Source organism: Meleagris gallopavo, chromosome 10 (assembly GCF_000146605.3).
Source record: "Meleagris gallopavo isolate NT-WF06-2002-E0010 breed Aviagen turkey brand Nicholas breeding stock chromosome 10, Turkey_5.1, whole genome shotgun sequence".
Classification (NCBI taxonomy): Eukaryota; Metazoa; Chordata; class Aves; order Galliformes; family Phasianidae; genus Meleagris; species Meleagris gallopavo.
Genome location: NC_015020.2, coordinates 4,420,531 through 4,432,862, shown reverse-complemented (window position 1 = coordinate 4,432,862; position 12,332 = coordinate 4,420,531). Strand labels below are relative to the sequence as shown.

General features: G+C 39.3%; 1 long non-coding RNA gene across 1 annotated transcript; it reads right to left on the bottom strand.

Annotated features, from left to right (window-relative positions):
• Positions 1-923: 923 nt before the first annotated feature.
• LOC104912270 lies at positions 924-9,435 on the bottom strand. Its single transcript, XR_794519.3, has 3 exons — positions 9,141-9,435; positions 4,573-4,713; positions 924-2,369 (listed from the first exon to the last, which is right to left on the bottom strand). It is a non-coding gene; the product is annotated as an uncharacterized LOC104912270 (long non-coding RNA).
• Between the last annotated feature and the right edge of the window lie 2,897 nt (positions 9,436-12,332).

The following is a 12,332-nucleotide window of genomic DNA, read 5'->3' as shown; positions in this document are numbered from 1 at the left end:
GGGGAATTGTTTCTCATCTTGACCCACAGAATATCACTAATTTTCCAAAGATAACTTTATAGCAATTTAGGAACACTGGATATCCTGGGAATACTGATTATCACAAGAAAAGCTCTGATTTTTTTGCTACATTTGTGATGTAAAAGTTCCTATGTTTAGCCAGTTAATTGAATGAGGTCTCATGGCACTGTTCATGTTTGAAGGAGCCATGCTACCAGATGTGATGTTTTCAGTAGAGGAAGGGACAGTGTCTATAGGATATACAAAGTAAGAAGTAGATGGTAACAGTCTGCGATAGGATAGACATTGTTCCTTGTGTCTGCTAACTGAGCACGTAAGAGCTACCTGCAGAAAATCTGGATTTGATTTTTTCCTGCCCTGCTCAAGAGCACAGTACTTATCAACCAGCTTCTCAGAAAGAAGACTGAGACCTCCCAGACCTCACCCCGAACACTCACTAAACAACTTGTTCTTACTCTGAGTCTCCTATTACTCATGTGAGAGAAGGAGCTACCAGAAGACCAAGAGCTTGACATGAGTTTCAGGCAAATATTTTCTAATCAGTACAAGTATCTGTTACTACTCAAGTGTGAAAAATTCACAACTGTGAGGAAAAGTATGAAGACAAAGCTATTAGTGGAGACTTTGGGCTTGAACCTGCCAAGAGATGCCACAAGGTGAGCCTTAAGTGTGGGAAAAAGGATGCAAAAGGAAGACACGTCAATGGGAGACAAAGAAACACCAAACAGGGGCAAAGAGCATGCTGCATTCTGCACTACAGGCAATTAGTGGAATAATGTACACGTAAATTAATCATTAATGATTCCTGGAGTGCATTACAGAGATCACGAAACACCACCTGACAAGTCTCTGAAATAAAATTCTGCTTTGTAAGTAATACAAAAAAAACCAACACCAACAAGTTGGTTTCAACATTTATTTGTAATTTGGTGCACAAATTGTAAACCAGGAAAATTAGGGAATATTTTTAATCAAAGCTTTTACCGATTGCAATATAGGATATAAGAAATTGAATGAATAGATCATTTATTATTATTATGAAACTAAAGGCTTTATATTCTTAAGTGGAGTAAAGCTGACAGCAATACATTCATATTAGAAAGTTCCTACTGTGAATGAAAAATGGATTAATACTGAGATGTTGTTCAGTAAGACAGACAAATCCGTACTTCTTTTTGGTTGTGAAATCACAGTAACCATACATAAGCACTAAGTATGAAGAATTGGCAATGGGGGAAATCATCTTGCCAGTTTGCCCTATACACGTACATTTGGCAAACGTGGTTTGCAGGGTGTGTATTCCAATTGCACCTAATCAGATCTCTGACCTGTATCATGTACATTCCGGAACATTAATTGGCACAATTAAAAAGTTATTTAGAGGATGAGCTTGGAAAAAACACGTTGTCCCTTCTTGTCCCTTCTCCAAATCCTAAAATGAAACCCGGACTTTGCAATAAGCTGGTTTAACTGTTTGTAGATAGATGTCACAAGTGTTCACTGGGGGAGAAAAGTAAGGATGATGCTACCCAGGCAACACCGAATCTGAAGAGTTCAGCATGTGTCAGTGCACAGCAAATTTATTCTTATTAAGTGACTGGTGTGAGAAAGAATTAGAAAGGATTATAAAAATACACTACCATATGCTGTAGTAGTTGAAAGTGATTAATCCAGTTCTTAAATCCTATTTTAAATTCCCTTTCATTTCTTCCCATAGAAAAATAGAAGCAACATCGCTTTGTTTGAATGCTGTGTAGTTAATTACATCTTCTAAGAAACTCTTTTAAAACGAAATGTAATGTTTAATTACAAAATGCCTCCTTGAAAACAGTTAGCTTGTACATTGATTTGTAGTTCATTAAAAATGGTTTCTTAATTATATTTGCAGCCAGAAATTACATAGAGATTAAACAGTCTACAGAGGACTTTTGAAATTATGGCACGAATCACAAGGAAAAAGTTACATTTCAGGCAGTGGACAACTGACAGCTACAACCACCTAATTGCTGCCTTTCTGTAATTTCAGAACCTAATTGTCATAAAAATAATAAATGCAAAAAAAAAGAGAGTTTACTGTAATGACTCCCAATATCACTTTTTTTTTCCATAAAGGTTGATTTTGAGGTTTAATTAGAAGGCAGATCAGTGGCGGTGAGGCAGCGCAGGACCGGCATGGCTCAGCACGGGGGGCTCAGGGCCAGGGGCAGCCCTCGCCGGGGCTCGTACGGGGTGGTCCTGGGAACCATGCGGATGCAGTCGATGATGGGGCAGACGCTGAGGCACAGGGTGCAGCCCGTGCAGCTGTCTGTGACCGTGGGCAGGTGGGTTTCGGCATCGAACTGGATAGCCTGCGGACAGGAGTGCACGTTATTGATGCCCCTTGCGGGAAAGGTCAGAACCGCTCCCATTTCAGTGCCTGCATTTCCTGCAGTGCAGCTCTTGGAGACATCTTGGTGCGCTCCGGTGCTGCAGCTATAGCAACTGTTGGGCCGGGAGGGAAGAAGCCTCCTGACTCTCTGCAATTAGGAATGCCATCTCAGCCTCTAGGGCAGGCTGTAATGGATGACTCCGGCCCCTGCAGCTCAGGCTCACAGGGACGATGCCCTGTCCAGAGGCAGCGTCAGCACAGTCCTCTGCCACGGAACACCGGCACACACCGGTAGCTGCAGACCAGTGCTGACAGCAAGTACCTCTGGGCTCTTTGGTTTTTACTGTCAGCAAAGCACAAGCAATTTAATAAAAAGTGGGGAGAAACACACCATGCTGTGCCTTCTGTGATTATTTTCCTTTGCAAGTCTTCGAAAGGACTATCTGAGTTTTGGGCAGGCAGAGCTTGCTTTCTTTCTCACATTTCCATGCAGTGAATCCTCATTACCAATTAGTGTGATAAGTGAATTTGAATGTGAAATAACAATTGAAGTCTCAATGAAATAAGCTCCCGGTATAATGGAAATGGCAATTAAAAACATAAACAAAAGCATCACAAAACCACAAAAGCTTCAGTGTCTAAGAAAAAAGCCTAGGAAAGTTTTAAAAAAATAAACAGTAGAAAATCTAAGAGTTTTAGGAAGACAAGGTCAGGCCTGGAAACCAAACTCTCATTTATCTGCAAACAAGCTGGGCCTGCAAATGTCCCCAAGTACTGCCAGCAGCTGGGGAGCAAGCAGGTGGGTCCAGGGCATGCCTGTGGCATTCGGGGTTTTGAAGGGGACAAATTGATGAAACGGATGCAGAAAAAGCGAGGGCACAAAGTAGGTACAAAACACCTTGAATCTGCGTGTTTTAATTCAGCTTGAACACAAAGAAAACTTTGGTTTGTATTTAGGACTCCTTCCTTTCTCCCCAGTAACAATGTGCATCATTAAGGAGTTCAAAGAGACGGAGTCCTGGACTGCAGTGCCACCTTCAAGTTAGGGAAAGCTCTTCTGTGGGAGCCCTACAAGATGGTAGCTCTGCTGAGCAGTGTGGATATTTTGAAACAAATATAAGCAGCTATTTTGAGGTGTGAGGGGTTTCTGACTTTGCAATTAAGAATTCCTTCGCAATTCTCTGCAATTAATTTATTTGCCATTTCCTTAAACATGTAAGGAAAAATACTTTTTGTGCTAGGAACCTCCTAGGCTTTTACACTTTGGTGCCTTTGGTACTGATTTTATCTAGTTATAGAGAAGTAAGCTGCACTAAATATGGACACGGTCCTTTGCTCTCCAAGAACTATAGTCTCCCTTTTGCTGGGAAATGTGACGCAAGGCAGTGAAGATTGCAGTGTTAAAAAGAAAGTTAGGTAAAGACTACTCTAAGCATCTAATCTTGTAGAAATGCAGCATTGGATTTCTCATATCAATGGAAAAAAAAACCATGTCTATCTTTGTTCTGACAGTTGTTTTAATCACAGGAGCTGATTTTAGATGGGAAGACTTCCTTCTTTGGCTGTATGTAGTTAACTAAGTCATCAGACAATATTGATTAAACTGAATTAAGGAAAAACAAAAGGTCTTGGTGTTCTGAGGAGACTCACTGCCCAGTTAAAGTATTTGTCTTTGACAAATCTTTCTTGTAATGTGATGAATGGAAAAAATACTGTAGAAATCATTGTTTAATGCACAACAGATTCCATAGAGACCCTGCTAAAGAACTTGTCCCCTTCTTATAGCCCTCCTTAAGATACTGAAAGGCTGCTCTCAGGTCTCCATAGAGTTTTCCCGTCTCCATCTGACCCTTCTAACATGGATCTCCTTCATTTTCTTCCTCACAGGAAGAACTCCGTTCCCACTTGTGGTTAGGGAGAGGCCAGGAGAGTGACCCAGAGTGAGCAGAGAGATGCGGTCCCATCCCTGTGTAGCCCCCCAGGAGAAGCTGCACTGGGTGCTGCGGTGCAAACGGCTGTGACAGGGCTCATATGGCATAGCCTGGGAGCACACTGGGGCGCAAATGCGGTGTTTTAGACATCTGCTTTTGCCACCTGCTCATTAACAGAAGGTGGATTCTTTCTTCCCAGCAGCAGAAAGATAACTGATTGTGCCTTCCTGCTAATTACAGCTGTGCTCTTACCTGGTAGCCGGAATCATTACAGGTCATGTAACATTTGCCACAGTTGATACACATTTCCTCGTCAATCAGAGCCACAACTTGCTCTGTGTTGCAGAGCTCACCATATGTTCCAATATACTGCAGTGCTTTTCCAATTACATCCTAGGGAAAAAAAATTATTGACTCATTTAGAAGATACCTAAGCTGTTTCTATAGCTGCACAGGAGCACTCTCTAGTACTTTAATATAGAAAAATTGGCCAGGTATTGTGAGGATGTTTATGATTTTTCTTATAAATTTCCAATTTGTCAACTCTCGCATATTCTGTAAAATACAAAGAAACCTTCATAAAGATACATTTTGAATGTAGGCAGCAGCTTTAAAAGTATATATCTGTATATAAATACATTGTACAAATGTACAAATACATATATGGTACTTTTGAACATACTATTTTATCTGTCCATGTTTTACCATTACTGTGTGGCATTTCAGAAAACAAAACGGTGCACAAAACAGGAGTGACATGCTGCAGACAATCTTGGTCACTTTTCATTAGCACAGATTTGAGAACTCATAGCAAAAACAGTTCGAATAAACAGAATAATAATTGCTTTCCTTTCTTTAGTAAGACAGATGCACAGACGACATGAAGATCATCAGATTATTGCAAATATTGTACAGAAATAAGATATAGGTCTTGCTCTGCAAGTTTGGGTTCCGTTCTTTTAACTACATAGGAAAGGTTTTTTTGGCATCAAGTGTGCACACCTGTGCTGCAAAAATAAACGTGCGTGGAAGACACACACAGTGTGGGTACACACCATAAGAAGAGGGCGTGCCCTCTAAAAGAAATTGTTGGGGATCTAACTGATGCAAATCATTTGCCCTTTATGTAAAGGGAAACTGCACAGTTCAGTGGCAGTTCAAATGTGCTGAATGAAAGGCAGGGAAGGGACAAGTCCCAGTTCTATAGACGATAGATATCCCTCAGTTAAATCAGCTTAACTTGCGGAAGTATAGCACAGATGGTGAACATCACTGCGTTTTACAAGATTCCCTCTGAGGTACACTATTGCTTGCCTGGATATTTTCTGAGTTTGCTAAGTATGCTTTGACAACAATTCTCATGCTGCAAAACAAGCTAGGTTTTAAGTGCAGGGTTCTACATTGTTAAAAAGTTGAGCTCAATAAATGCACATTATGTGATACAAGAATACATTCTACATTTGCTTTAAAAAGGGGCACAACTGTTAGATATTTCAAAAATCATACTGAATTTTAGGTGCATAGACCTGGCTTCAAAGTCACGCTGCTGTAATAAACGAAGAAGTCGTTATGATTTTAATTAGGGAATTTGATAAAAGTCAATCGAAAAATGCTAGAGATCAAGCCAAAAATGAGACACAGACAAGTCTACCTAGAATTACAAGCTTCAAAGTATTTACCTTTGGTCTTTCACTGGCAAGAACATGATAAGAGTTTATTTTCATATTGTTTCTCAATATTTTTTGAGGAAGTAATATTTACCTTATTCCCATCAGTAAAAAAAAAAAAAAAAAAAAAAGACTACCAACTGTTTTCAGTGTCTTCTAGCATATTATAGTTAAACTGTATAATTTGTAATCATACACAATGCTCGCTATAGTTTTCAATTCTCAAATAGAAAAATGAAGATCTGGATTCCAGTACCTAACATTTTCATTGCATATGTTGTTCTGGGCAGCCTTACTTTCAGATGAACTAAGCATCACTAATCCTTCCTATGCCAAATAGGCATAGGTAATACAGTTATTTCTAAAGAAAAGCTTTGCTACATGGATTAAATATAGAAATTGGTTCAACCTTTTCTTCCTGAGATTGCCGAGAGCTTTGAACATCATCTCCATTTGCCTGACCTTCATCAACTAAATTACAGTAGTGTCTTTACACCATGAGATAAATCTTGTATCTCACTGGATGCAGTGGTAGGATCTACAAAGTTGTTGTTAATTTCTGCTGAGGTAGGAAATTCAGCCATATCCTAAACCCAGGAAGAAGGATAGGGAAAATAGGCTTTTTTTTGTTGCTCCAAAAATGGTCAAATTTTTTCTCTGTGTCAAATCCTAACTTGCTTACAAGTGAAATACCTTGGTTGCATTCAGCCAACGCTAAAAGCCTTCCAGTTCTTCTCTGCAACATGTTAAGAACATTAATGTTCTTCCAGTATAAAATGTCTATGGCATTTTGCTTAAGGCAGCATGAAGAGTGTGGACAGACGACTGCAAGTGAGCAAGTTATCACAGCTTAATGAGTTAGCACTCATCAACAGAGCTGTGCAAGCTGATTATGTGCACGGTCCAAATTCACTGCAAATTTGGAGTAAAATCTGTTTGCTTAAACCACTGTAAAAGGTCAATTAACTACTTTGAAAGTGTTTAAGCTAATACTTTTTGCTTTGCTATTGCAAAGGGCTAAGCTTGAACACACAGCCCTTTCGCATACCTCCTCTGATGAACAGTAACTCAGTCAAACATAATTCCTTAGGAACTGCTCGTGCCTCCGTGTTTTCTTTTTCTTTCTCAGAAAAGTGAATGGATTTACTGGGAATTGTTCGGCTTTTTTCAGGTTGCTACAATTCTCAGGTTTCTGCAGTTGTCTGTATCTGCTGAAAAATTGTACTTGTCGAATTCAGCTCCTGTTTGTTTCAAGTCTCATGTAGGCTTGTCTGTACCATACCTCTTAGAGGTTTCTTTGTGATCTACTGCCCTCAGCAATGCTAAGTATCCTATAAGCCTCTCTCCTGTGTATATAGCTCCCAAACACTGCACGGCGTGCCACAAATACGTTTGTTGTCTACAAGTACGGGACTGTGCTTCTGTCTTTTGGAATCTGAAGCAGTGAAATAAGACCTGTGCAACATACAGAGAAGAAGCTTTCCATTGCCCGCTCGCATTTTAAAAGGGTCTGCACCGGGACATTCCTGATAGCAAAGGGCTTTTTAATCTAACAAAGGCAGACATTTAAACAGCATAGATAATTAACAATTTTCTCAGGGAGTTGCTGGATTCACATTCGTATACTTTAAATATGGTTTGGATGTTACAAAAGCCAAAGCTCTGCCAGGTTGCAGAGAAGGGCTGCTCATATAATCAGGGGGTGTAGGGCCTTGCTTACAAGAGAAGACAAAAGGCGCCTAACAAGATGTTTAGCCTAGGAAGATGAAGGCAGAGCAGGAATATGATGGCACTTTATATATACATCAGGGAAGGAAAAAAGCTATTCAAGATAAGCGACAATGTTGGCACAAGAATGCATGATTATAAGCCAGACATGAATAAATTCAAAGCTGGAAATTAGAAAAGGTTTCTTTAAAGCAGGAAAGGAGTGAGGTGGTTAATGGCCTTCCAGTGAAGCAGCTGGAGGAAAGGATGGAAACAGTCCAAGATTTAGGATACCATTAGGTAAGCTCAGGAAATGGTTACTAAGCAGAACATGATCAAAACAGATTTTTCCAGCTATAAACTTACAAAGGGTATAGCAAAAACAATGCATACGACATGGTGATTTCTGAATTTGTAAGCAAGTCTCACTTCTCAAAGCTCACAAAATACTCTTTTGGGGACAGACAAACCCAAACAGGGAGGGTGCTGACATTTTGGAGACTTGAATGTGATTTCAAATGACTGTGTCAATGATTTACTTCTCATTTATGCTTCTGGATGCTGTGTGCACTTCCTTCTCTCAAGGAGAAAGCACATCTTTATCCATTTGCAAAGATTGAAGACTTTATTGACTAAAATAACACTGGTACTTAAAAGATGTTCTGCAGGTGCACTCTTTCACAGCATCTCGAGCTATCTCTGAGTTTCTTGCTCCCACTGAATCATAAATGTTTGGAACAAAATAAACATTGCAGCAAGAAACAATCAGCTTTCACAGTTTAAAAATGCAGTTTCACTCCAATAAGAGTCTGTCTAAAATGGCACTATGGGATTCCACACTTGGTATATCTCAATGGCCTCCAGATCAAATTTGCAGTGTTTACAGTATAATGTTTTTTTTGTGCCAAATGCCAGACCTGCAAACAGAAGCCAGGTTTCGAACGTCAAGCTGTGCGCTTCTGGCTTGTACATTACCAGCAGCAATTAACAAAAAAATGAGAAAAAATCTGGAAGTTGAATTTAGCCCTAAGTTACACCTTTGCAATCACTGGGACCTAGAGCTCTCATTTGGTTACTGCTGTGCTGTCCCACTCTTCTCAACAAAACTGTACCGAATGAAATGGGAGAGGAATTTAGTCCTGTAAATGGAACTGGCAGGGAATTCAGTTGCTATGGAGAGAATCAGAGCAGAATCCATTAGTTTTATGTTACTAATGAGTACAGAAAAAATTCATTTTGTCACTAAGCTAAGCAGATGTGGTTTTGAGTATACACAAGGAGCAGATCTGTTCTGTAGGATATTACTTTTACAATGCTACTTTTATTACTATAGCTGTATTTCTGATGTTCGTGTATCAAACATTTAATTGAGATTAGCGTTTCATTGGCCATCATATTAGTAAACCTATATTTGTAAATACAATTCACAGTTTAGGCATAGCTCACCCAGATTCATGCAGACTCCACTGAAAAAGACCGCGTGCTCTGGAGATGCCAAACATCACAGTCCTACTCTAGTCTCCATTTAGAAGGCCGCCACATAATGCAGGGACTGTGAGCGTCTCACTGAGCAGGTTCAAGGGGTGCACATGTGCTTGTCCTCGTATCGCACATTTTGCTTCAGCACAAAGCTCTTAGCATGTCCCACCACGTTCAGGAGAAATGATCACTCAAAGCTGACAGCAACAGCAGGTAAGGAAAGCAGGGAAATCTTTAGATTAGTAGAAGTAAAGACCTGCTGGTTGTGAGCGGCAGTCTGTCCCAAGGACAGGGCTGTGAAGTGTAAAAGGAATAAATAGTCAGATAAATGGTAATAATAATATTACAGTATTGGCTCTCAAGCACAAGAAACTAGATTACTGAGAAATAAACCACAGAAAGTACATAAGGAAAAAAGATTAAAGAAAGAAGGTGGTAACCTGAGGATGGCAAATACATATGTGGGACCCATGCAGAAGTGCAACAGAAAATAAAAGATCTGGGGCGAATATCCACCATATGAAGTACAGAAAAGCGAGAAAAGAAGAAACAAATCTGCTGAGTGTCAAAGTATGCAGTTTTGATTAATACTGAGAAATAGAGAAAATAGAGGGAAAAGCCATGGGGAAAGCTATCCAAAAATTAAATTAAATTTTGGATAATCACAGAGGGTTTTTAAGTCTATAAAAAAGGCATTTTGGCAGCATGAGGACTTTAAACAAATGTTGGAATTTACATATCACCAACCCAACAGCAGACCAGACAGATGAGGGAGTTCTGGGCAAGCATCAGGAAATCTGCAGCACCCTTTCAAAAATGCAGCCAGCCAAACCAAGGGTCGTAGCTGTTCCACGGGCAGCTGACTCTTAGGTGCTCCCAGCTTTTGGTCATATCACTGCTCCACAGGGCTGTGATTGGGCTGGGATTAGTTATTAGAGCTGACCATTCCCACTCCCCTGATACGCCAGTCTGAACTAACAGAATGTATTCTCCTTGCTGTCCGGAGGGTCAGCCAAGACGGAACTCCTTGGAGACAGTTTGGAATTTGTAATTCTAAATGTGAATACTTCTAGGACAGCTACAGATAAATCACTCAACTCTGAGCTCATCTGCCTCTCTGCAGAGAATCCCTGATCAGGGAAGGGTATCAGATAAGTCACCTTTTTTCAGTAAGCTTCACTCAGCTTCTGTAATGAATATTCTCAATCTTCCTGGCAGATTTTTTCCACAACGTGTTATGGATGGGTCATTTAATAATAAACGTTATCAACGCATCCTTTTGTGGAGGGACAAGCTCCCTAACATCAAGCAAAATCCAGGTATTCTGTTATTTCTTAGTGGATATCTCTCATTGCTGTTTTTCTCATTATGATTAAAGCATACCCTTCTAAGATGCTAAGGCTGAAAGATCGTCTTGAATCAGCTGCCTTCTAATTGCTAAAGTCTTTTTCAGTCTTGTTTAACTTAAATGAAGGTGTGAAAAAGACGCTAACCTGATTTGTTTGGCTGAGAAGCTCCTCAAAGCCACCACATACAAGAGTACACAGTGCCTTTATGAACAAAAGTTTTTGTTTTGGGGAATTCATTTTCCTCTTCCCTGCAGTAAGGCCTCTATTCTTCTTTTTAACCTGTCTCTGAGTGCTTGGCTCTTTTTTGCTTTTGTAGTTGGGACTGGGCATGATAAATTATTGACCTCAACTTATTATTTATGTTTTTTTCAAGTCTTTATGTCTGTTTTTCCCTTTTGCTAAAATTTTTCCATCATTCAGTTTATTTGCTTTTGGACAGTATCGGTTGTTTTTTCTTTTCTCATTTTCTGCTGTTTTCAGAAGCACACTATCTCATTGAAAATGCAGTTATTGGCTGTTGTTTCTTCTTTCTCTTTTCTCCTACATCAATACTTTCCTCCAAAGAGAATAGAACCATAAAACCTCTGAGGTCAAGTAAGCTTTGAAAATGTTCGTCATAGTGCAGGGGAAAAAAAGTACATTGCTGTTCTTCGGGACTTTTCATATACATAAAGAAGGGAACCTCTGCACAAAAGGAGGGGAGAGATTTTCAGTAGCAGGACTCATACCAAAATGATCTATTCAAAAGTGAAGGGAGGTCTACAGCAGTGGGAAATAATTGAAATTAAACAAGATGACACAAAAATTCTCCTTAGTTTTTTTTCAGTTCTAGCAGCTAGCTTGGAAGGCTGTGCATGGCAGTAATTGTTGCAAAATTTCCTTGGGAATTATACAATTTGAGCCACTGTTCATGTTGTACGTTATATCTGGCCTTACTTTTTGCAGGAATTCATACAAGACCGATCATACAAAGTTACCTATCTGTGAATCTGATATTCTTCCATATCTGATAAAGACTGTTAATAAGTTCAGCACATATTTCTACATGGCTTCATAAGAGAGCCTAAGGGAGACTGCTGATAAAGTTTTCCTTTTGTATTTAATTATTTTTGCCTGATTTTTTTTTCCTTTTTTTTCTGTTTAAACATGATGTTTAAGTAGGTTTTAAAGAGAGTACCTAGAATGATTAGCTGATGACATTTAATTTTATTGGCTATTTAAAGGAAGGGAAAAGTTCCAATGTATGGACTATGCAGTAGAGGGGGGCACAGATTTTATTTTCATCTTGACATTTACTCATTGCAGAGGGTGGATCAGTTCCTTAGACAAACATCTTCCAGCATTAAAGGTTCAGTTTGAAAACCTAGGACTCAGCTCTCATGTGTATCGAACACCAACCTTTTCCACTGATTCTACATGAGAGATGGAATTGTTTAATACATCACAAATAATCAAGAGATATCACACAAAATGAAACTTATACTGTCGTGTTCAAATTAAGAGAAATTTTTAACAATTCAACTTCATTCTTCAAGGCATTCAGAGTGTTCTATAATTACTTTTCCACTGCCTGAATATCTTGATTTTGAAAAATGACGTTTGAAAAATACCTATACATGTACATCACAAATCATTTCCCATCGATTTTGGTTAAAAGCTAGAAAGTCTGCATAAATAGTTGTCTTTGATGCCCTCTAACAAGCTTAAAAGCAGTAATAACTAACTCAAACTGCTAGAAATGACTATGCATGTCAACTGCCTGATGGCTGATCACATCTTACATATAAACATACTTTTTTTTTTTTTTTTT